Source organism: Xylocopa sonorina, chromosome 5 (assembly GCF_050948175.1).
Source record: "Xylocopa sonorina isolate GNS202 chromosome 5, iyXylSono1_principal, whole genome shotgun sequence".
NCBI lineage: Eukaryota > Metazoa > Arthropoda > Insecta > Hymenoptera > Apidae > Xylocopa > Xylocopa sonorina.
In genome coordinates, this window is record NC_135197.1 from 9,238,361 (window position 1) to 9,262,532 (window position 24,172).

A 24,172-nucleotide genomic window follows, 5' to 3' on the forward strand; every position below is an offset into this window, starting at 1 on the left:
GCGCTTCAGTGCCATTAACAAAACCGCGAGGCTATCCGCGACGCGAGGAGGAACACGTTGGTTAGCGAACCGCGTGCTTCTCCACCTCGAGCGCTACTCCCATCCGCCTGCCTGCGAGATGACTCCTCTGCTCGTGAGCAGCAACGCGGCTGTCTTTAATAAGACGCTTCCTTATTCTCCTGACCATAAAGCAAACATAAATTACGAAGGGGCACGCCGAGGCCACAGCGGAGAGAAGACGGTGCTGACCGGAACACACGACGCGTACCAGCCCCACCCTCGGCTATTTCGTCCTCCTTCGACCCTCTGTCATCCATCCGTACCCGCGCCACCCTTTTTCTCCCTTCCCTCGACATCGTCGCCGAGAGGTATAACGCGAAAATGGCGTGTCTTTCTGGCGAACGACCGGGGTGGCCGGTTAAATTAACGTTAAGCCCGAGGAAACGTCGTCCCAGCCGGGAAAAAAGCGTGCGCGCACAACCCCCGCGATCGATTACGCCACTTTCGTTCATTCGCTGGTCGGACGTGCGCGCGGCACGGACCGGACAAGCTTCATGTTAATACGGAAAACATGAAGGGTAAAACGCGGAAAAAGGATCCGCGGGGGTCGGCAAGTTGGCAACGGCGTGACGCGGACAGCTCTCGAGTAATTCTTTCCTTTACGATGTCGCTTTTCCAGGAAATGAAAAAAGAAAGAAGGGAAAACAAAAAACTAAAATAAAAGGGCGGCTGAATTCCAGCCGAGCGTTGGGTTTGCGTCGATTCACAGGCGAAACAGAGGATTTTACGCTTTCGTGAAAGCTCGCCCATTGTTCGACAGCCATTTTATCGCGAAGCTTGCGGGGAACAGAGACAACGATTTTCCTGATCGAATACAGAATTTGTTGGAGAACTCCATTGAAATCGTTTTGTAATTCGGATCGCTCGAGTGGGATCGATAACGGGCTATTTCGCTGTCTGAAAGGTTCGTCTACTCGTACAATAGAGATAGTACTATTTTCGATTTTTCGAAAAGGACATTCTCAGTCGACGCAATGCGAGCTTGCGTTCTTTTTCGCGTCGACGTAAATAATGTACTCGTAGATTTTTCTTATTACACTTTGCGAAGTTCAAGTTTGTTAAAATTTAGCAGAACCATCCCCCTTTGAAGAGAGATCGATAACGGACGATCTCGATGACCGAAACAGCCCCTAGTCGAAACAACGACAGCGTAACTGCGCGCCCGGCAACGAAACAACGCGTCGCACAAACCGGAGCACAGTTCGCCGAGCAAAGCGACCGTTTTCCCAGACGTTTCTTTTACGAGGGCTCTTCTCGCGCGAAATCCGCGACGCGTGTCCCGGTTGAATAAGTTTACTGCGCGTCGCGGCGCCGTTCCCAGATTCAACCTCGTCCCTGGTAAAAACGGAGGTCGGCGAAACGGGACGAAAGCCCCTTTAACCAGCGCGGAGCGTCCCCGTGCTTTACGACGAGGCGAGCGTAAACTCGAAAGCGTCCCTCTCTTTCTCTCTCTCTCTCTCTCTCTCTCTCTCCTCGTAGTGGCGCACAGTGAAATTGTGCACTTTTACCTCGACTACATTCGACGACGGGAAATTCTTTCAGACTCCTGCGGACGCAAATATTTGTCGTTCGAATTCGAGAGGACGAACGGAGGCGGGAAAACACGTCGCAGACGCGCGTGAACACGCAGCTCCGAATGTTCCCGGAATCCTGCTCGCGCGCGACTAACGACGCCCCTATTTTACGCGTCCTCGAGCGCCGCGCGCGTTGACCGCTCGCCGCGCGCTCGTCAATGTCGGATCGGAAGTGGCTGCTAAATCTCGCGCGTCGCCGCGACCCTGCTCGTTACTCGCGCGTAATTGCCACGCCACTTTTGGGCCTTCACTCGCGAGAGAAAGGCGAATAGAAGCATTCTGGGACCGCGACGGAGACCCACGCGCATCCACCTTCCGTTTACGACTCGGTGAAAAAATGGTCAGAGGTGTTTGCCAGCGGTGACGGTGTTGGTTTCAAATTGCTCGTTCCGCGAGACGAACTTAGCGTACCGCGGAGCTCGTACGAGGGGATTTAGGACCGTGGTTTAGGGGGAGCAACTACATCTCGCCGGGTTAATGAAAACATACGTTATCTGGCGAAGGTTTCATTTGGCAATTGTCGAGTAAAACTCTTTACAAGATTCCCCGACACGATCAGAGACCAGTTTCGCGAGTGACATTCCTTTCACGCAACGATTCGACGCGATATCTCGTACGGGTTGGTAACGAACGTTTCGAACGGAACGAGCGTCATCGAGATGTCTGGTGGGTATCGATCGACTCGTAAATCTCGCGGAACTGGAGATCCTCGAATGTTAATGCAATCAAGCGAGGCATAAAGTCAAACGGGCACGAGACCTTTCGAGGCACTCGTCTCTCGTTGGAAATATCTACCAGCTCCAAAGGGTGTTCGGTTATCCGTGGATTCGAGTTGGTCGAGCCGCACCACCTACTCGACTGGAGGGAAAGGTCGCGGAAAATCGTGAGCCGGGAATAGAAAAGCGCGACCGCGAACTCGACGGGAGGTCGTCGTAAATGCGGTTTATTGCCACTGAATGCCGTGGCGGAAGAATGCTATTCGCGGCGCTGGTTGGTTCCGCGAGAAGGCTTTATTAACCCCGGGCACTTGATTTAGGGTGCATCGCCGTTCCGTCTGGGCTCTCGAGACGTCATAAACGCGCGTACGATGCGTTGATACGACGGCGTTGGTACACAGCGACTAAGGTGCTCGCAGTAACGATAAATCTGACTGGGGAAAATGGGGGCGATGCTGCGGGAAAAGACGGTCCGTTCTGTTTGTCGAGCGGACTCGAACGATAGCGCAGAGGCGAGAAGAACATCGCGGCTTTTCTCGTTCGCTCTTCTAACGTAACTACTTGATAATACCGTCCGCGTGAAATATTATTGCCCGCAAAACCCACCAATTACTACCGAAAAACAACGCGATCCGATTGCTCGCGAGAGAGCGTAATAACGCGAAGATCGCTAGTCCCGATTGCGATAAATTTATTAACCGACCGATAAAAAGGAAAGGCAACAATTCATCGGACGATCAGATACAGGAAGCATTACAGGGGTGTAAACTATACAGGAGTAACAAAATCGGGGCACGGTATCTTAACGCTCGGAGTCGAGGGAGCTGCATACGTCGCGCGGATCGATCCTCCTGGGAGCTATTATTGATATAATCACTCTGGCCGTGCGTGTCACCCTAGCTACCGCGACACTCGTCCACCTTAGGCCTCCCCTATTATCGTCCCGCGTCATGCGCGTCCGCGCAGGGATCATCAAAACCGCGTGCCCCAGCGAGGAGGGAATCGGCTCTTTTATCGTGCGCCGGTCGTTGCGCTATCTCGCGTACGCGCGCGCTTGCGAGGGTCTCCCCTTTGGAAAATTGAAACAAAAGATTCCATCCCGAATGAAAAGGGGCGCGGGTCCGACGGCGGACTTTATGGACCTCATCCAGGAGAATTCGTAAGATCAGCTCGTAAAGGGTAGCGCGTTTATCGCGACGACGGGAGGGACCAGCCAGGACCCCGTGGGGAATCGATTTCCCTCTCCGGTTCTGTTATCGAGGCGATCGCTCGAGTCGTGCGTGTCGATTTCGTTATCACGGCAGTCTGCTCCGCGCGTCGATGCAGAGTCTCTCGTCTAGTATAGAAACATGCCCTCTCTCCGTCGCTCTCGACGCTCGTGTTACGGTTCGAAAAGTTGGCACGCGCTGTCTCCTCCGTTCTCCTTCACCTTCGCCTTCAGCCTCTCAAGGTTTCTCTCTCTCTCTCTTATACGAGAGAGCCTGCTCGTCGTGGAAAAAGTGCAACGAGTGTACACGTCGTGCTGACGCGGTTTCCCATTGATCGTTTACATAAAAGTCAACCCCCATCGGTTGCCTACGTGGCCGGAAGGGGTGAGATCCCCAGCGATCTCTCTACGCGGGCTATTTTTATCGCGTTATTCATCGCCAAAGACAGGTACACCCCGCGTGAAGCACAACGGACGCACGAGGGTCTGTCTGGGCGTCGCGCCCTGTCGAGTTTTAGATCTTTGTTCCGTGAAAGGGACGCGCGGGGGATTAGCCGGCTCCTTGATCGTCCCATCCAGTCCCTGGCTGACTTCGAAATTTTCGAGAACAAACCGGTGGACGAGGTTCGGGGACGGGAGGGCGGAAGATGAAGAGGTGAAATGCCCGTTCGAAGGACACGCGGAGAGATTCTTCTCTGGCATCGGCTCGAGGTATGCAGGATGACTCGCGGAGCTAACTTCGACGCGAGTTCGTTCCAGCGAGTTGCCGCAAGACCGCCCCGCGGAAGTTGCGCGATCGAATTCGATAAAGAAATTCCGGGTGGAACGGATAAATCCATTTCGAGGACGCGGGAGAAGAAGTACGGGGGCGGAATCTGAATACGTCCGTGGGGAGTATCGCCACGGTTTCATAGAATTCACGAATTCGACCGGTGGAACGGACACCTCTCGCCGGCAGACGGGATCCTCGAGACTTTGTTTACGGGATAACCATTGTTAAGGCGAGTTCCCGCGGAAGAACGCGCCGCTTCCTTTTTGCGATTCACTTCGCCGGAGGGGTGGGTCGAACTGTTCGACGAGTTGCGCGGAAAGAACGGTCGGCCCGCGTTTAATCCGGCGAAACCAATCGGCTCCTCTCCTCCAGCTTCGTTCCTGGTCATTCAAACTTTTCGCGTACCCGTTCCTCGAACACGAGAGGACTTTTTTCTATTTTATACTGGAATACCAAAAACAGCATTTCGAACGGAGGACTCTCTAGGAAATTGAAACCAGTCGTATCTCTTTCCTCTGTGTCTCGTTGGGATACGCGTTCTTTTCTTTTCTTTTCCTTTTCTCAATTTTATTTTACTTTAAAATATGGTTCGTTCGATTCGCACGAAACCTACGATCGTTTTACTAGATTTAACTGAAGAACTAATGCGACTATTGGCGTCCAGGTTAGACGAAACGTCGTGCCAAGCACGAAGCAGAAGCCGTTGCCAAGGAAAATTCCGTGGAATGGTTTTCGAGTAGGTGTACGTAAGTACTTCGTAGAACCGAGGGTGCCGATACTTAACAGTTACGGAACCCATGTGACCGGGCCTGGGGTCTCAATTTCAGGTAGGCGACACATCCGCCCGAGTTCCAGCGTGAAAGAACTCCGCCTAGGTCAAATTGACTCGCATTCACGGGCTGTTGCCTCCGTGGAGCCGTTGTTTGCCCTCCGAAATCGTACCTTCGTCGAGCTACGAAACGATCGAGCAGACCGTGGAGACGCGTTCTAATCGAGCGCCGCTGCGGGCTGGCTTTCGCTCTTGACCAGATAGATCGATAACCATCGCGATCTGGAAGCGATCCCGATCGATGATGAAAATTCCATGCAAGTGGCGGATAGCAATGAAAACCTCTCGAGCGTAGAAGTAGGGAGAGAAAGAGAGAGAGAGAGAGACCCGTAGTTATCCAGCAGAGTTCAGCGAAGGGAAAAGGCCGAGCAATAGTCTCTTTCTTCAGCGGTCTCTGTTCCTCTGGCATCGTCGACTATTGCCACGGCGAGGCAGCGAAGGCCAATGAAAGGAGATAATGGCGAGTAGGTACGGGTAAGAACGAGAGAAGGAAAAAAGGGCTAGAAGTGGGTGATGAGGGGGAGAAGGGAAGGGCAGGATGATTGTAGAAGGGCTGGCTGAATAGAGGAAGAACGGAGAGAGAGAGAGAGAGAGAGAGAGAGAAAGAGCAGAGGAGTGCCGTGAGGGCCGGCAAAGAGAAAAGGAGAGGCGAGCAGCATAGGCGAAGGAGAAACGGAGAATACGCGGCGACGCGTTGGTGAGAAGGATGGGCGGACGGGGCGAAGCAGAAGAGAACGAGCGAACAGTCGGCCAGCCTGCCCAACGTTGCTCCGTTCGGAAGAAGAGAGACCAGATTCACCGATGGAGTCCACCGAGTCCAAGGGAAACCAGCGTGAGTGAGCCAGTGAGAGAGAGAGAGAGAGAAAGGGACGAGCGATGCAAGAACGAAAGGAAGAACGAAAAAGAGGGCCAGAACGGCGGCGGGCACGATTCAAGAGGAGTGCAGAGAGGGAAAGAGTTGCGTTGCGTGAGATGGAGCTGGGTGCGCCCCGGGGGCACATCCTGTTCCCCTTCGAGGCTCCCGATAAATCAAACGCGGCCGAATGCATAATACGCTAATTACCGAACACGTCATTCTTCGCTTTCTCTCCGTGTCCCCGTCTCTTTCTGCTGTCCTCCTCTCGCTCTCGCGCGGCCTTTCACCCGCGTTTGCCCCGCTCCATCGGCAGGGAGATCGAACGCACCGATCGGCCACGCTCCATAGATTTGCTCTTACGCCCCCGTCCGATATCGAGAAACGGCTAATTGTCCGTTATACCTATCGGCTCGTACGATCTTTTGCGCCGTTGCTGAAGGAGAGACTCATCGGCGTGCAACACGGAATACGTTACATTCCATCCGCGATTTTTCCGATCACCGTCGACGTACAGCCGTGTACCTCGTCGGCGCTGGGGCTCGCGGTTACGATCGCGTGTTTGATTGAGCGTGAAATTTCTATTTCCAATGGTACCTACGTATGACGTGTACGCGCTTTGTTATTCTTTTTCAGCCGGCGCGCGCGGACTTTTCCACGATCGGCGCCGATCGAGACGCCGTTCACAGGTCACGCGTCGACGCTTTGTCCGTCCGACGCGAACGCGTGCTAACGTGTTCCGTCGTTATTAACAATTCCGAGCGGGCGAACGATCGCGCGAGGCATGTAACCGGGCAACGCGTTACAACATAATTACGGGCCTTTGCCTCTCGCGGTGCCTCTCGCTCTCTTTCACCGCGGAAGAGCAGGATTATTTTTATTCAGTCGCGCGCGCGTTGCAACGCTCGCACGGCCCACGTTCCTAACAGCCGCGTCGTCTCGCTCTCCCGTTTATTAGACGCCGCTCGGCTAACAAGTGCGCGAAACGCGACGGACAAAAAATCTCACGAACACTAGCACGCGTCGAGCGTAACCGAGCTGGCAATTAGACGCGTACGCCGCTTTCTTTCTCTCGTTCCACGGTTCGTCGTTGCTGTGTACGCTCGCGGGGAAAATCTGGGCCGAGAGCGAGCGCGGAGGGTGGCGCGCGGCGAGAATTCCTTCCGTCCTCGTGGGACCGCGACGCAACCCCCTGCGAGGCGTGTCGAGCGACATCGGAACGGAGTACGCGGACGAGAAAGGAGGACGATTGTAGAAACGTCGTGACAGAGGCAGATGATCGTCTGGGCCCGAGGTACTCCATGAAAGCCTCCAACTTCGTTGGGCCGTGACACAGCGACGTACTAACGAGATAATAGCCGCGGAAAGAAAAGAGAGACGGGCTCGAGAGGGGGCCAAAAAAGAAATCCATCGCTCCGGGGACCGAATTCAGGATCTACGAGAGAGGCTTCGATGAGACCGCGTCGACGTGTTTTCAATTCATCGTATGTCACGCGTGCGTGGAACCTTGTCTTCCCTTATTGATGCGGCCACTTGCCCTAATACAGAAGAATAGACGCCTAATGTGAAACGTCGCGATGCCGGAGGTGGAGGAATTAATAGGTGGACGCTGTGGTTGAGATTACTTATACAAACGCATCGAATATGTATGAAAGCAAGACCGACTAGATTAAGTATTTAAATGTCACTACGAAAGTGAGTGAAAATACTTTCAGACGCAGCTGTCTCTTACTTACGCCTTTGCTACGCTGTAACGAGGATATTAAGGAAAAACCAAGATCCAGAATTTTAACCTGTTACTCGTGTTAATAGCGAAACTTGAAAAGCAACGATATCCACGATTGGCGAAGCGTCCACCATTAGTACCGTTTCGTAGCAGTGTTCGAGGTCCGTTCTAGAAGACAACGATTACCAAGAAGCAACGTCTGGTTTTCCTGTTCCGTTTCGCGTACAAGAAAGCGGCGCAGGGAAAAAAGGACGAAGTTTCGGCAGGACCGGGACGAGGAACGAGGACGGACCGTCGAAAGAAACGTTCGCGTTGTTTCGGGGCGAGGCATTCTTGGTGCCTGGGAACCATTAATAACCGCTCGAAGCGTGAATACTGTTTGGAAGTTTATCGACGTTAAGAGGACGGCGAGGAAATTAGTAATTTATCGCCGTCTTAGAGACTACGGGGAGAATTTATCGACGCGCCGCTCGTAAAGTTCCTCCGGCCAAGGAAAATAAGCTCGCTCGCGAGGCGTTCCTTCGGCTGGTAGGGATGCAAGACGGAAAAGGGTTGGGGCACGGGTGGCAGTAGCAACGAAAAGTATACAGCGCGCCGGTAGCTGCCAGCCACGGTCTCTGGAATGACGCAATCCCGCGATTTTTATTGCTATTACCAGGTATTCTCTACGGTTCGTTTCGTGTCTATCGTATTTTTTTGAATTACGCCGCGTGTATCTCGCTACCGGGATCTCCGCCGTCGTTATTATTATGCCCGTTCCTACGCGTACGTTTCCCTCCTCGCCCTTCGCGCTTGCTGCCTCTTTAGGTCGGGCTGTAAAGTGGCCTGGCCGCCCTGGAACCCTCCCGCTTTGTTCACGCGGGGCAATAAAAAGCCCGGCTATTACTATTGTTACTGTTGTTGTTATTGCCGTCATTATTAGTAAGCCGATGCCCGGAATTTCACGGGCTTGTTAATCGTCCCTCAGCCCTCCGTCCTCCCTCGCTGCTCTGATAAAAATTACACTCGCGTTCCGTTCCCTTGACACGTTTTATCGAATCGATCGAAACGTTGCAGCCGGAAGCCACCAAAGGGTTCCGTTCACGTGCCCCCTACGCGCGAGGAACCTGTTCGCGGCGAATCGAGCTGGTTGCTCGCTCTAATTTATACCCGGGTTCGTTCTAATTTGAAACGCGCGCAGCAGCTAACACGGCCGCGAGTGAACGAAGTCTGGAGCCAGGGCCCGGGCGAGAACGGTTCCGCCATCCTCGGATCGCGCTACCTCATCTTAGTAGCTCCTCCGAGAGGAGGAGGGTGGACGGTAGTATACTGTTTTATGCCCAAGAGGCTGCGCGATCACGAACTAAACTTGAGCTACGGGACGTGTAATTTTGGCCTTCTACTTGAAACAGGTTTTATGTTCACCCCCGTAGGGTTACCGTGTAGCTTCCAGGATCGTATGTACACGGGCGAACACGCGTACACCTACGCGCGCGTACCATCGCTCGACGGGGTTTAACGCGGCGCGGAGCGTTCTAAAAATTTTTGTAATAACCGGACGGTGGCCCGCGGGGGAATACGCGCTCTGGATACCGATTGCCCGCGAGATTATACCGCGTTTCAACTACCCGGCTGTTAATTGGACGTTGAGTTTCAGCTTCGAATTAACGATAGCGTCGCGTAATGGTATCGTAACAGGGGTGGCAGTCCATCGAACGCGACTCTCTGCGCTGGGATAAAACCGTACTGTTTCATTCGACGGTCGCGCGAGGTTGTATCGCTCGCGACAGGAGGCATCGAGGGTATCGAGGGGTACGATTGGTAGGTGGATTCCAAGCCTGCCTGCGAAAGGGTATTCAGTATTCGAGGCACAGTATTCGAAATGGATGTCAAACGAGACCGTTGAGGTATTGCACGTCGCGATCGAGAAACAGATTCCGACGACATTATCGAGGAGATTAAATATGAGAACCCTCGGCTGGGACCATTAATATTAACCCCACGAACGGATGCGTACACCAATCAGCCAGGGGATCCGAGAGAAGAAGAAGCAACGACGCCAGTTCTTACGTGACGACTCGCTCATGAATTTCATTCGGTTCGCAACGAGTCTATAATCCGAACGTCTCGTTATGCGTAGACCAGCGGGTACGGCGGCGGTCGTATCGAAACGGGGAGGCGGATGCGATCATGAACCGTACATGGCTCGTACGGGTGATCGGTGCTGCGATAAAAAAGAGTCGAAAGCAGCCCTATCGTACGCGAGGCAGGGAGGACGATCAACGGGATACATCGCGAACACGTCCAGGATCGGATTCAAATTCAGCTCACAATTAAACTCAGCCGATCGCCGAAAAAAGGATACCGCGAGTGCTGCTTTATTGGCCTCGTTACAACCACCGTCGAATCGCCGTCCGCGTGCAGGTAGACGCGCCGCGTGTACGCGTGTGCGTAGCAACGCGTGCTCAATAAGACGAGACTGGTTTAGATTCCCGTCGATCGAATTCGAATGCCTCTCGAGCGTACGCGAGAGAGGCGCGTTGCGCAAGAAACAAGAGTTATTGTAACGAATCGGGATTATGAGCGTCTCCTAGAGGTCGTTTTCTCTTCCCCGATCCTCGTCGAAGCGATCGAGGAGAAACGCCATGGGCAACGACGCACACAACAGGAGCCGAGGCGCGCGCGCGCGCGCGAGTTCTCCGCCTTTTTGCAGCTCGTCACGACGACAGATACAAATAGAAGATCGCGCGAGCGTGCACGCGAGCCACCCTTCACTCCCGGCGTGGTTCGCTCTCTTCGTGCCGCGTTTAAATCCTCTCGCTGAGATATTGAAAAATGATGTCCGCGGGTCCGCGAGAGCATTAATCAAACCGGACGTCGCTCGCGAATTCTCGCGGTTGCAACGAGGTTGAACGAAGACAGGTCGCGGTTCGTAAGAGTCGTGAATCGGTAGTCGATCGTTGCCAGCCTGGTCGATCGATCTCGCGCGGTGTGTACCAAAGCGCTGGACGAGGAGGAGCACGTGGTCGAGAGGGGTTGGGTTTTTCCAAGCCTGACCGTGGTGAAACGCCAACAGCTGGCAGGCCACTGCCCCATCCGTAGCCTCGCGAGCAAACTCGAAACACTAACAGGTACCGTTAAGGGTACACCATTTCCACGCTGGGCAAAGCGAACCGTGGGTATACGCGCAACGTGCCTACCAACTACCTCTGACTCCGCGAACGACACAACAGGCGAAAGAGTCGCGGTTCCCAACGAGCGCTATAAAATCACGCGAAATTATTAGCATTACAAATCGTGGCCGTACCGCGAGGACACGGCTCGCGCTTAACCGTATTCATCCGAGCATTCATAAAATCCCCCGTCTATTCACGGATTCCATATTCATAGCAAGCCTGGCTGCGTTACGCCATCCGTTCCCTCTTTTCATCCCCCGCCACCGCGATTTTACTGCGCTATATATCACGCGGTAAATTATACGAAACGTAAAAAATCAAGCATCGATGGGGATCGCGAACGGGCCAGCGTTTCCTCCACCCTTCGCTTCGACACCGTGTACGTATATCGTTTTCTCCTGGTTGCTCGCCCGGCGGCGTCACGACGTGTACGCGGCAGATCTCGTATCGTACGCGGGCCCCGCTTCGATCGGAGATAAGGATACACCCCGCGGATGCTCGACGAGGGTTCCTCTTCGTGGGCCGCGTGACATCTGCCGAGAGCCGCGGTTACAATGTTAGAATACGGCATTACGATCGTGAAACCGCGCGGATCGTCACGGGGCACCCGATTGTAATTGCGGCGAGGGGGCGACGAGCGCGCGCCACCGTTCATTACCGATACGAATCTGATACTTCGGTTCATCATCGAGTCAATGACAATCATTGTTCGGACGGGCATTCCATAAGCGTTAATGCATTATTCATGGGGCCCCCGGTAATAGCTGTGACTAGCGTTCGCCGCGAATTACGTCCGCGGTAATCCAATTATAAATCGATCGAGGTACGCGCGCGCGATTCGAACGGCGGATGAGATGCTCGAGTCGATCGATCGATCGATCGATCGATCGATCTACCGTCGTCTTGCTCTGTATCCACGACGAAGTGGCAATTTCTATGATACGCGATAGATTTCGAGGCGAACGCGGTGACGTATCGTAGATCGTACCTGGTAGGTAGTACGGAATGAGAGAAATGAATTTTTTGCGAGCGACGAGGAATCAGGTATGGTAGTCGAAAGAGATCCCTCGGTTGGCGGAGCGAAACAATGATCGACCGTTCGTTTTATCTAATCCGGGTGCGCCCGGTTGGACGCGGCCGTCTGAAAAACGCTGGGGCTCACCGGGCAGGGGTCCATCCGGTGGACGCTAAACACAGGATTGCTTTCAGAATGCGTGGCTTCATTTGCATAAATACCGGAGAAAAACCGAGGGAACGGGTTTCCTAATCTGAGACTTGTTCTCCCGCCGGTGGAATGAAGCTACTTCGGTCTGGTAGAACACACCACCCCGGAGGGCGATTAGCCGCGGACAACGATTAACTCGAGGCCTTCTGTGATCGTCGTCCCGCAACCTTTAACCTCTTTGCCCGGGCACGAGGGGGTTGAACGGCGGTTCGCCGAGGGTTTTCCACGAAATCAGAAGCCGCCGCTACGAGGATCATCGTAGCCGAGGGTCCCGAGCTTTTTGTACCCGGTCGTGTATAAACACGACGTTATAAAAGTATTAAAGGGTCGCGCAGAGGGAGAAACGAGATGGAGAGAGTGAGCGAGACGGGCGGAGTACGCGCGCGCCCCGGGGACGAGAGACGGGACGAGGACAAAGAAATAAAGGGAGGGCTCCCTGAAAGCGAAACGCGGCGAAACGTGCGAATTACGGGTATAATGCGAAATTCAGGCTTATCCTACGACCGATGGGAGGGGCTGGCGACCCCGAAGGAGCCGCTGTTGCGTACCACGGTCCGTAACAACGCTCTCCAGAGCGCAACAACGGGGGTGGCCTTATAACACTTACGTACGGACAATAACGATTAAAAGCGAGTCGGCTGGGCTCGCAAGGGGAGCACTAGGACCGCTACTCGTTTTCACCGCGAACTTTCCTCCGCTGGCAGAAGGATGCATGAAAACAAAAAACGACGTAGGGAGAAACGAAACGGTGAGAGGGGGTGGAAAAAGTGGTGAAAAGTGTGGGTCGGAGAGAATTTAGATGCTAAAGGTTTCGTGAAAAGGGAAGTCCGCGGCGGAGAGGAAAGAACCTTTTCGAGTCTCCTCCCGAGCCGTCAACGACTTATGGTTTATTGCCTGTCTACGCAGCTTCCTAGAGGATCCTTAGGGAGCCAGAAAAATGAGTACACAGATGTTCCTCCCGCGATATTTCTCAGGAGGAGCGAACAAAGTTCCCGGTGTCCTCCGCCACTCGGGAAACTCGGATTTACCGACCGGTCTGTCGATTGAACGGGGGAGAAACAAGCCGTAAAAAGAGTGTAAAAAGAAAAAAGCAACAACGAACCGCTTGAAAGCAGTTTCCGTGACTTCGATTACCCAACGCAGCGTGCGCGGCATCAGGATAACGTAAACGATCGGAAACGAGAATCGTGTCGCGGCGATTATACACGTGTCCGTTCGCTTTTAAAACGGCCTGTTTTCTTTGCAACGCATCGAACCAACGGTGTAATTACGTAGACAACGATCGAAAATGAAAGCGATGGTGGATAAGATTCGCGCGACGCGCGTGACACGGATTTTCCGCGGAAAAACAAATACGGAGTCGATGATCCGAGGGCACGAGGAGAGGAAACCGCGATCGATCGTCCCCCAACGAGGGTGAACGTGAATATTTACGCGAAGTTTCGGGTTCCACGGGGCTGTTGCGAAAATATGCAACCCCCTTGACGAGATAATCGCGTCCGCGGCCGGCGATAAAACAAGATTTATTCCCGTTCGAAATTGCCTCGCCCGCAGATGCTTAATGAGAGAAGAAGCACCGCGTGCCGGTGCGTTTGTTTTGCGAGCCGTTTTATTACCTCCTGTAACGAGTACAGTGGCGCACGCGGGGTTTCTAAATAAAATTACCCCCGAGCATTCGCGGCCCTTTTCCACGGACAGCGAGAACGAGGACGGGGGATGTCGACGACATCGGTACCCGAGTCGCTTTTACCTGTGTGTACCACGCGAGAGACTGAATCCAGGATCGTTCCGTGCATTTTGAGACGCGGCTCCGTCGAGACGGCCGCTACCTACTTTATCCGCTTATTTTCACTTGCTCGTTACGGTCGCAGTTGGGAAAATCCTTCGACGATATTTGTAACTTCCCGGTTAAACTCCTTGCGGTTCGCGGGGTTACTTAGTCGCTGCGATTGTTTGGCGATGCGGTTCGAACATAGTTACGCGGAAATTCGCAGTAGGATTGTTGCAATCAATTGGGTACTTGGATCTGTTTTCGCTAATTGGAAACAGCGTATCCTAAATGAAATTGTTTTCGGTACGTAGCTGGAACTTCGATGACCGGAACACGGGGATCAAGGAGGAACTTATTGGGAACGTGGCAATTTATCGGAGGATCTCGAAGCAGTTGGAATACGCGCGGAACAAAATTATTCCGGAAGGTAAACGAAACGATGGGAGAATCTAACAAAATTCAAGTGGCTCGGGCAACTCCGATCCGAGCATCGAGGAATAAATCATCCGGCAGGAACGCTCGGGCTGTTCCGAAACACGGCGCGTCTACAAAGAGCCACGGCTGGAAAGGTGAACACAAATTACGTCGAACGTATTCGTTAGCAGACGCGCTCACAATCGAGTAAATTGCCAGCCACTGTAACTCGAATGCCAAAGATGCTTTCGCAGCGCGATTCATAGAGGGAACCGCGACGGGAAAGGAGCCTAGAGGGGAAAAAGCGAAACAGAAGCGGCGGTGTACGAGTGCGCTCGCGTTAGCTCCCGGCGGCGAGGAGTAGTTGAATCTAGGGTAGAAAAACGTGGGCATTTCAACGGATTCCAAAGTGAAAGGGACAGCCAGCCGGTGTACGCGTGCTGCGTGATTACGCGCAGTTACAACCCCCTTAAATCGCGTAAAAGATAAGACCGGCTTTACATTAAACGCGCGCCCGACAGAAACGCGCGCAACCCCCATAAACAGCACGTGGGGTGGCTGCCTCTCGTTCACCCTGCCGGTGGTCCCCTTTCTCTTTCCCTCCCTCCACCATTGATTCCACGGCGTTCACCACCGTCGACGGCCTCGTTTTCTTTCTCAACGAATTCACGGGGCGCGAGGGGCGGGAGTTATTGGAAAGCGGCGCTGACACGACCACCGATTATCCCTCTTAGCACCCTCGCGATGCCGTTCACCGACACGGAATTCGTCGCGTCGATCTCTCACGGTCCCGCGACACGTCGACACCACCCCTCCTTTTCGACTGGCGTTCTCTGGCTCGTTTGTAACGCGGCAACGAGGAAAAACAGTGGCAGTTGTAAAAAGAGCGAGCAACGCCGCTGACGCGGTTCAATTAATTCGACCGCGGTGCCACCGCAATTGGCTAGTCGCAATGGGCCACGGGGTAAAATTCGATCTGACAATAGAGCCCGGTTGCTAAACGCTAACGCTATTGTACAACGCCAACAATTTCGTTTCTCGTTTGCAAGCGAGTCGTTTCCGTCCACGCAATCCTCCCTGTCGCCCCAAATTTAGAAAACCTTCAGACAAACGTGGTAGTACTTGTAGAAATTAGAAGCTGAAAAACGTAGGCGACGTACAGATAAATCAACGGCAGTGGGCGTCTAATTTAAATGCCTTTCAGCCAACATGTTGCATCGATGCCATCACGGGGAGGAAGGGCATTTTTTCACGACCGATGTTCAGAGAAAGAGCCCTTTTTCCACGGTTATTTTCATCGCTCTTCCGGCACTCGAGAGCGCCTCGACTGCCGGAGAAAAGGAAGCTCTCGTCTACCATCGTTCCCTCCGCGCGAAGATAAGTCGATGCGATGTCACGAACCGACGAGATAGAGGGGCAAAAATCGAGTCCAATTGTGACGGACGCGGCACCAAGAGAGACGATCTCAGACGTTCCTCGTTCCATTGATATCGGAAATATCGGGAAAATTAATTGGCCTGCCGGGGGATGACGAGGCGCAAAAAATAGACACAGCTAGAGCCTCTGCAAGGTCGAGCCTCGATCGGAGCGCGGTGCTTGTTTAAGCGAAAAATTAGACGAGACCGTTTTGAATACAATTTTTCCCTCGCTCGTCGATCAACGGAGGGAAAAAGAACCCGCCCCGCTGAACTAACTTCCCTGACACCCGCTGGAATATAAATTGGATGCTTGGCTGCCGCGTCCGCGTTCGCCAATCTGCGCGAACCTCAGCGCCGGCTAAACGCGATTTTTCATCGAGGAGTCCTCGTCCTCCACGGAACCTCTTCTGCTCGACGGGAGAAATCCGCGGACGACTCCGCGAAGGATGCTTCCGCGAAAATGTTTTCAGAGCGGGAAAAGTTTCGAGCGATTTTTCACCGTTTTAGTCCGACTCGCGGGGAATTTTCAGGAAATTAAACGCGCCGCCAGGACGATCGCGATAGTTGTATACCGCATATTGATTGTAGCGACCCGGTCGGACGCCATTGGCGCCGCCACACGCCAATGCTGACAAGGCATTTAGCTGTGTTTCCACTTTATCGTGTGTCTGTCGCCGCGTGGCAAAGTGGGTTTCGACGTGGATGTAGGTGGGGTCCGTGTGCAGCCCCGTGCACCGCGTTTTCGAACGCAGATACGGGCACACACGCGCACACAGGAACAGGTCCTTCTCCCTTGATGCACACCGACAAAAGGTACGCGCGCGTAGAGCCGGGCTCCGCGTGTTCGTACACTCTTTTGACGCAACGAGGGTTCGTTTTCAGGTCGCCGAAAGGTAAAATATCGACCAACCAGACGCGTCTATACCAGGCGGCCCCGGTTGAATCTAGTAGCCCAGCCGGGGCTCCATTACCGAACCTGTCAGTGCGTGCGTCGCGCCTCTAAGGTGTTCTCCGCTACCCCCGTGTGTCGCTGCGCGAGGAACTAAGCGAATTTCTTCTCTCGCTGGGGCTCCGTTTAAAGTCGGCTGGGAAACTGCCTTTTACGACTGCCTTCGTAGGAAATATTGCTACAGAGAGTGCCTTTTACGCGGCGGGCACGAGCATTGTGTCAGCGGGAACGCGTTCCATGTCAACGCGTTGAAAGGAAAACTTTAGAAAACCCGTGGATATTGTTCGAGCTCCGATCTTGGCACCGGGAGACACGATCACTTACTGTTCGAGATAACGACCCGATGGAAAGTAATGGTCCGTCGCTTGGGCATCGCCGACGAGGCTGGGAGCGCGATCGAGGCCGCGCGCATTTTTCCGGAACCCGGTTACGCGTCATTCGAAGCACAACGATCGGAGGAAAGTCCTAGTCCCATTAGCTCGCGTTCGCCGCTGTTCTCATGCAAATCACCGCGATAAACAGCTTATAAATCGCGGCAGGCCGGCAAGAAATATCTTTCAATAACGACGGGAGAGAAAAAGAGGGGGAAAATAAAAGAGAATTGAAGGAGAGATAGGAGGGGGGGCGTCGTTCAAAGGAGGCTGTAATCGCGCATAAATTACGTCTCGTGAGCGAGGCCCGCACGCGGGCGCGTTCGATGGGACGCGTCGCGACTGCCTCAGCGTCTATCAGCCGGCGGCATTTTCCTGCGGAAAATTTCGTTTCGTCGCGGTTGACGCGATTTCGCGAACGGTGCCGGCTGATTTTACAAAATGTCAGCCGCATGCGGCGAGCCGCGAGCAGACGCGTCGGCGCGCGCTCGCGCGAAAACACGACGATCCGATCGAGCCAGATTAAAACCTTTGACGCGCGTCTAGCTGACACATCGTGACACCGTCCCCCCGTGTTTTCTGCGGTTATGCGTCACCCGCGATTATAGCGTACGGAGAAACCGTGCGCCGCGGACCGAGCTACGCGCGCGTGCTTCCTACATTTCGCAGTTGCTTACGAGGGGAGCTAATCCGGGTGCTACGCTCACTCTTCAAAGATCACTCGGCTGATTTTAGGACCGTTGGCCGCACGCGAATAGCCTCTATCGAGGTCGCGAGTCTTCATAGTTTACGAGATGTCGTTGATTCGTGTGGCACGGAATCTCATTATTTTGGCTCTGTACCCAGCGCAATTCGAAACGAGCTATGTGAAATATGCAAATACACCGATTAACCGTCTATCAATTAGAAAATCCTTCGTAAATCGCGATACCAGTAGCTACTATTAACGAACGATGAATAAAAGAGAACGGCCCTCGAACGGTTAGCCTCGCGCAGGGGAAAACAGGGGAATGAATGCATTACGTTTGCAAGAACGATCGTGTATAGCCTATACGGTTCCGTCCCGAGACCAGTTAATATTGCCCGCGTATCGATTCGAATCGGCAAGGAATTTGCATTTTTATGCGCTGCATCAATCCCTGCGCGATGCAATTTAAAGGAGAACGACCTGGATACTGGGCAGAGAGCCCCGCTTCGCGAAGAAGATGCGACGAGCGTAGCGAGTATATAAGGAGCAGTCGCGCGACTGTTTCGTCCTCCGAATCGGTCCATTTCTCGGGTCACGCGGTAATAACGTCGGTGCTGGCCGCGATGCGCGCCGATTACGCCTCGCGACGCGCCGCCGTGTCGTGAAATTTAAATAAACTGCACCGCCCGGGCTCACGGCGAGAAAAATGCGTTCGCTCCTCTTCCTTGTGCCTTCTGCTGGTAATCGTCGTCGTCTCACGACGGCGTGCCACATTCGAGAACGAGATCTCGCGGTACCGCCGACGTTTCGTCTGTCTGTGTTCGTCTTGTCGCAACGAGGATATGAGATGAAAAAAATCAGCAGACAGGTTGGAAGGAAGGAAAAGAGAGAGTCAGAGAGAGGCTACTTCATTCTCGAGGACACGTTTCCATCGAAAGTAATACTTTTCGTCGACGCAAGTTAGGCTAGACGAGAGGACATTCGACTAAAAGGAAACTGGAGAGTCGAAGACGAAGGCGATAAAGAAACAGCCCGCGTGCTCTCGAAGGATGAGCGCGGAGGATGAACGAAAGTGGAAACGAAGGGGTTGAAACGATGCAAGATTCAGGAGTTTCCAACACTGTTTCGCGAGAATTTCGAAATCGTAGAGCTCGATTAGAGCAAACGCGCGCGCAGACGCTGATACCAGTTCCAGCGGCGTTCAAGGTGCTCCGGATCAGCCCGCGAGAGGCGTCGGCGCGAAGAGGGAGGCAGATCGGCGGCGGAGCGGGCGCAGGTAGACGCGAGAAAAAGGAAAGGGTGAACGAAGCGAGATGAGAGAGGGAGAGAGCCAGGGGTCCAGGGAGAAAGGGCAACGCGGCCAAAGGATGCAAAACTTCCGAAAAAGAGCACTAGGTAAGCGTGAAGTGCGCCAATCACTGGCCGTTATTGGCGGCAATTATGATAATAGCATACCTCGAGCGAAAGCCTCTCGTGCATGCATATACGTAGGTGTACGTGTACGTGCACGCGCGCAGGTAGACACGCCGAGCGGCGCGGCGCGGCGTGTCGGCCGAAGGAGAAGAACAGAGCCGTAGGCTCGCGAACTACCGGCCTCTATTAATCACATAAATGGTTCATTGCGGCTAGCTGTATCGCTATCCGCGATAATTACGCGGAAATTACGCTTACGAAAAGCCGGCACCGCTTGATACCATCGCGTCCTCTCTGATACGCCGGTCCCAGCCCGCGTACAGAAGGGACACGCTTTTAAGGGAATGAAATCCGCCACGCAAACACGGGACAGCGGCATGGCTGGCTGCTGGCGGAGCGAAATCTGGGAAAGACATGGACGAAGAAGTAAAGTCTGGCATTGTGAACATCTGGGGACGGGTTATGGAACCGTTGAGGTTTCAGCGACAACGCTCTCTCAACTTTTTCTCTTAAGAGCACCGCAAGACTTGACCCGACGAATGCGTGTCGATATTAATAGCACGTACAACCAGTTCTTTTTTACGAACATCGAATCGAGCTCACCCTACCAGTGTGGTATCGAGTACCGCGCCCCAACGAGGGTAGAAGTATCCGAGTATACTTGGCGCGTATGCGAACCGTGTAGGGTACGATTCAACGGGTAGATTTTACGTTCAGCGTATCAAAATTTCGTGGACACGTCGAATTGGGAAATTGAACATACTCGAACCAGCGTAACCGGTATGTAAATGGTAAAATGAATCTGAATGGTGTCTAGCTATTTTCCAGGATCGCTGTGCGCTCCTCAGCGTTGCCTCAGAGTTCGAATTCCTTATGCATACCACCCGGATCGACGGCGACCCGAAAGAGTACGAACAATTTGTTCCGAACCGTTCGCAGAGGTATTCCCGCGCCGCCAGAAAAGGAGTTAGCTTTCTCGAGTGGCGTTTGCGAAACGGTGGAATTGCGGCGTGCGATCGTTTGCCGTTCGCGCCGGCTGATTACTCGACGAAATCTCGAGGTCGCGCGGCGGTTTCCCGCGGCTCCGAATGATCGCGGTATCGGGTAAATGTTTCGCGTGTCTAATTGGACACGTGTAGCTGTACGCGGCGCACGATCGACCGTGTACTCGCTCGCAAAGTGGCGTGCACGCGTGTGCGTTTACGCGCGGCACAAAGCGGTCCGCGTTGGGGGCCGGGTATACACGCGCGACGGTCAGCAGCCCATAAAAGCTCGCGGACACCATAACTTTGCGAACGCGCCTCCTACGTACACGGGGCTACGCGCGTTCTTCCGACCCGATAAGATGCAACTTGCGACGCGACTGCGCCACCGTCCTCGTGCACATGCGTAAAATCGCCGCGAGAGTTGAATCGAAGGTGCTCCCTGACGCGTGCCACCTCGAGAAGATCGAAAGATCGCAGGGAGGGTAGCGTCCCTTCCGCGTCAGCTTTCCACGAATTCTTTCCAATGTCCGTTCGAATAATTCTCTCACGAGAAACTCTCGTACGATCGACGAGGACGCCACGTACGATTCGCGACGCGTACATGCACGCGCCTCGAATCTGCGACGGGGTGGCACAGGGTGAGAGGAAGGACAGAATCGCAACTCGAACCTACCACTTAGAAGCGTGCATGCTCGAGTAGGAAGGATAATGTTACGCATTTTCCGCACTCGTGCTCGGCAACTATTCCGGAACACGGCACCACGGCACCGGGTGCCGTGAAAACAATCGATATCGCGAAACCGCCAACGGCCCGTGCACCGTTACGTGCATTCTCCGTTTACTCTCGTCGCCCATCGAAACGCTCGCCGCGTACGCGAGCTACCCGACGGTTTCTCGCGGGAGGAACGCCGATAACGCGGCGTCGTTAATAATCCTCAGTGGCCGCGGGTTTCAGCCACGTTCGCAAAGGAATTTCGATGAACCAGCGCGAAAACAATCCCGTGGCGTTCTGTGCTGATCGCCTCGCGAACACCCCAAAACTAAATACCGATCTCGCTAATACCCGTCGACGTTTCGCGGCTGCGAAACGAGGCGCAGCAGAGGCTTCTTATCTCGAAGATCGTTAGAGATCGTTCTTAACCGCGTGGCCTCGGACAATTTCGAGTATCCCACGATACGATCCGCGTATTCGATCGCAATTCCGATGCCAAGCGAACGAGTACCGATAATGACCGCCTCCAAGTACGAATGCGCAGGTTTTAAGACGATTTTCCGTGGCGAATCGATGGGAAGAACGTATCGCTAACGTATCCGAGCGTACTCGCGATCCGGCGTCGACAATGCTCGCCTATAATCCCGCGGAAATTCAAACAGTTCCCCGATTCGACACGGATGATCCCGTGGCGGGCGCGTTTTTCTTCGCGGCTCCCCGCACACGATCCGGCTACGATTTAACGTTAATTTCCGATTCGACATGACGATTATCCCCGCGGTACGGTCTATCCCTTTCCTCTCTCTCTCTCTCTCTCTCTCTCTCTCTCTCTCTCTCTCTCTCTCTCTCTCTCTCCCTCTCGTTCGTATAGGGCGCGCGCTGCCACGACGTTAGACAATGAACTGCCCTCCGGTTCTCAGGAACGAATCGTCTCGACGGCGATCGCACGGGACGGGGAGGGGCGCAGGAACGGCAATTACGCGTAATTCGCAGGTGTTGTGAGAAAATGGCGGCCGGTGGATGTGTTTGCAGCCTTAATCGCGGCAATTTTTCTGCCATTACTAAGTTTATCGGCGCCGTACGCGCCAGCCCGTTCGGCACGATACGTGCGCCGGGTCGAGCGGACGGCCGCGATTTTACATTATGATCGCGCGGCACGTCGATACAGCGCCGACACGCGTGCATGCACACCGCTCGCGCACGGACGCTCGAGTAGGAGTCGGGCCGCGAAAAATGCCCGTCGACGCGTTACGTTCGAGCGAGTCGAAGGAAACCGGCCGCGAAACGTATTATTTCGTCGTACGCCGAGCCTGGGTCCCGTCGCCGATTTCGTAACGGCGGATCGGAGAGCAACGGGGATAATCGAGCGGATGCCACCGGCGCTCGTGTCCGCTCGAACGTCGTTTCGCCTCGCGAGATTCTAACGGCACGCGGGCAAAAGTGTCCGCGACGCGTTCGCTCTGATCGCGATCGCCCCGTGCCTGCCCGCGGTCCACACGATGAACCGTGAAATGGTAAATTTCGCCCGCCTGCTCGTCGTATAACGAGCTGAAAATAAAACTAGCTATCGCAACCGTGGTTTCCGATGCTATTAAGCAAAAAATTGTTTCTATAATATTTCACGACACCCGATACGATAGATTTGTTGGGCGAGTGAAAAACAGGAAACATTCGGAACATCCTTCAATCGATTATTCGCCGCACCGGATATTTGATAGACACCGCTATCTATACATATATCCGCGTCAATTTTGTACGAACGAACTCATATATCTGCTCTTCTATATTAAAAAAAAAAAAGTAACAGAATAGCAGGTAAAAAATTGTCTTATCCGGGAACGGAATAATTTGAAGAATATTGACACTTGCGAGAGAATCGTGACGTCGCTTCCTGGGACGCGCTCGGATCGCGGAACAAGTCGCTAGTCGAGTCGATGGACGAGCGATATTAAAAACCAGCCTCGTTTCCACTGGCGGCAAAAGTAAATATGGCCAGACGGCGGTAGCAAGCGTCGGGGAGGCAGCGGCCGAGAAGGCGGCCGATCGTTCCCCGAGAAATACGATCGAACGAAACGGTTCAGGTATTTCCTGTTTCCTCGTATATCTTCGCCACCTGCACCCGTTTCTCAACTTTTTCATCGGGATGTCCTCTGCATGTTTCATAAGGACACTGCGCGGAGGTGTAAAAAAGCGGAATCGGGAATGAATCCGGGTATAAATTAAGCGGTAAAGCCCGGTGCCCGGTGACGTACGTCGTCAAAAAGCGGCGGGCAAACGGGGTGACGGCGCGCGTGCACGGGAACGGGCCGCGTGGAAAATCGACGGTCGAGATGGGACCGAGTAAATAATTTTCACTTTTCGTTACATAATTCACGGGGGTCACGTTGGGGCCACGGTCGAGCACGTCGCTCTGTTTCAGATGCACGGTCACGTTTCGTGCGTCTCGACGCAGCTCGAGACGCACGCGTGAAGCCGCGATTCCGACGGGGAATCTGAAAGATTAAGGCGAACGAGCCGCGGCGAGGGGTGCGATCGGTTCCATCGACATGGACGTGCAAGTCGTTGCGAATCGTGCGACGAAAACAACCGCCGCTTGTACGTTTAATTAGCTCGTCGTGACGACGAGCGTTCGTGTAAACGAGCGCTCGCAAGACCGATTTAATTGACCGGGCAAACACGAAAATCTTCGAGAAACACAGGCATCTTCGTTGCGCTAGAACGTTTCACTCGCTCAGGGATAATCGTGCTTGCTTATACAACGTTCGTCAGGGTCGAACGAATTTCCGTGGTGACCACGCGAGAGTGTCGAGAGAGGCTCGCCGCCCTCTGTGGAAACGGACGGGGGTGGCCGACTTCAAACGAGCCGATTTTCCAATATTCCACAGAGCGCAGGCCTCTGTACACAGTGGCGCGACGAAAAAAGGGCCGAGAAGCTTGCGACCTTCGGGGGTAGACGGGTGAAAAAGGTTGGCTTCGACGGCCGTGAAACGCGACTCGTCGTCGTCCTCTCGTGGGAGATTAGATTAACGGAGCACGGTTTTTCCGCGAACGAACGACGCGAGTGGGAACGCGCGAAGCGTGGAATACCGACGGCAAATGTCATCGCGAGTCGCGGTACGTTCGCGGCGAACGTCACCAGTCGCTCTGGTCGCGTCACCGTTTCGGAGCGCGGCTCGATAAACTCGAGGAAAGAGTAACCGAGTAGCGTCGCGGGAACGCTGGCTCTCCTAATCGTTCTACGCGCTCCAATATTGATATAAATGAATCACACGCGGCGCTCCTCTCGAGAGGCCTTCGATCACCAGCGTCACCTAAATTTCTAACAACTTCTAT

General features: G+C 53.9%; 1 protein-coding gene across 6 annotated transcripts in view; it reads right to left on the minus strand.

Moving 5' to 3' along the window:
• LOC143423956 (latrophilin Cirl) overlaps positions 1 to 24,172 on the minus strand; it is a 344,006-nt gene that overhangs the window by 248,622 nt on the left and 71,212 nt on the right. The window lies entirely within an intron of this gene.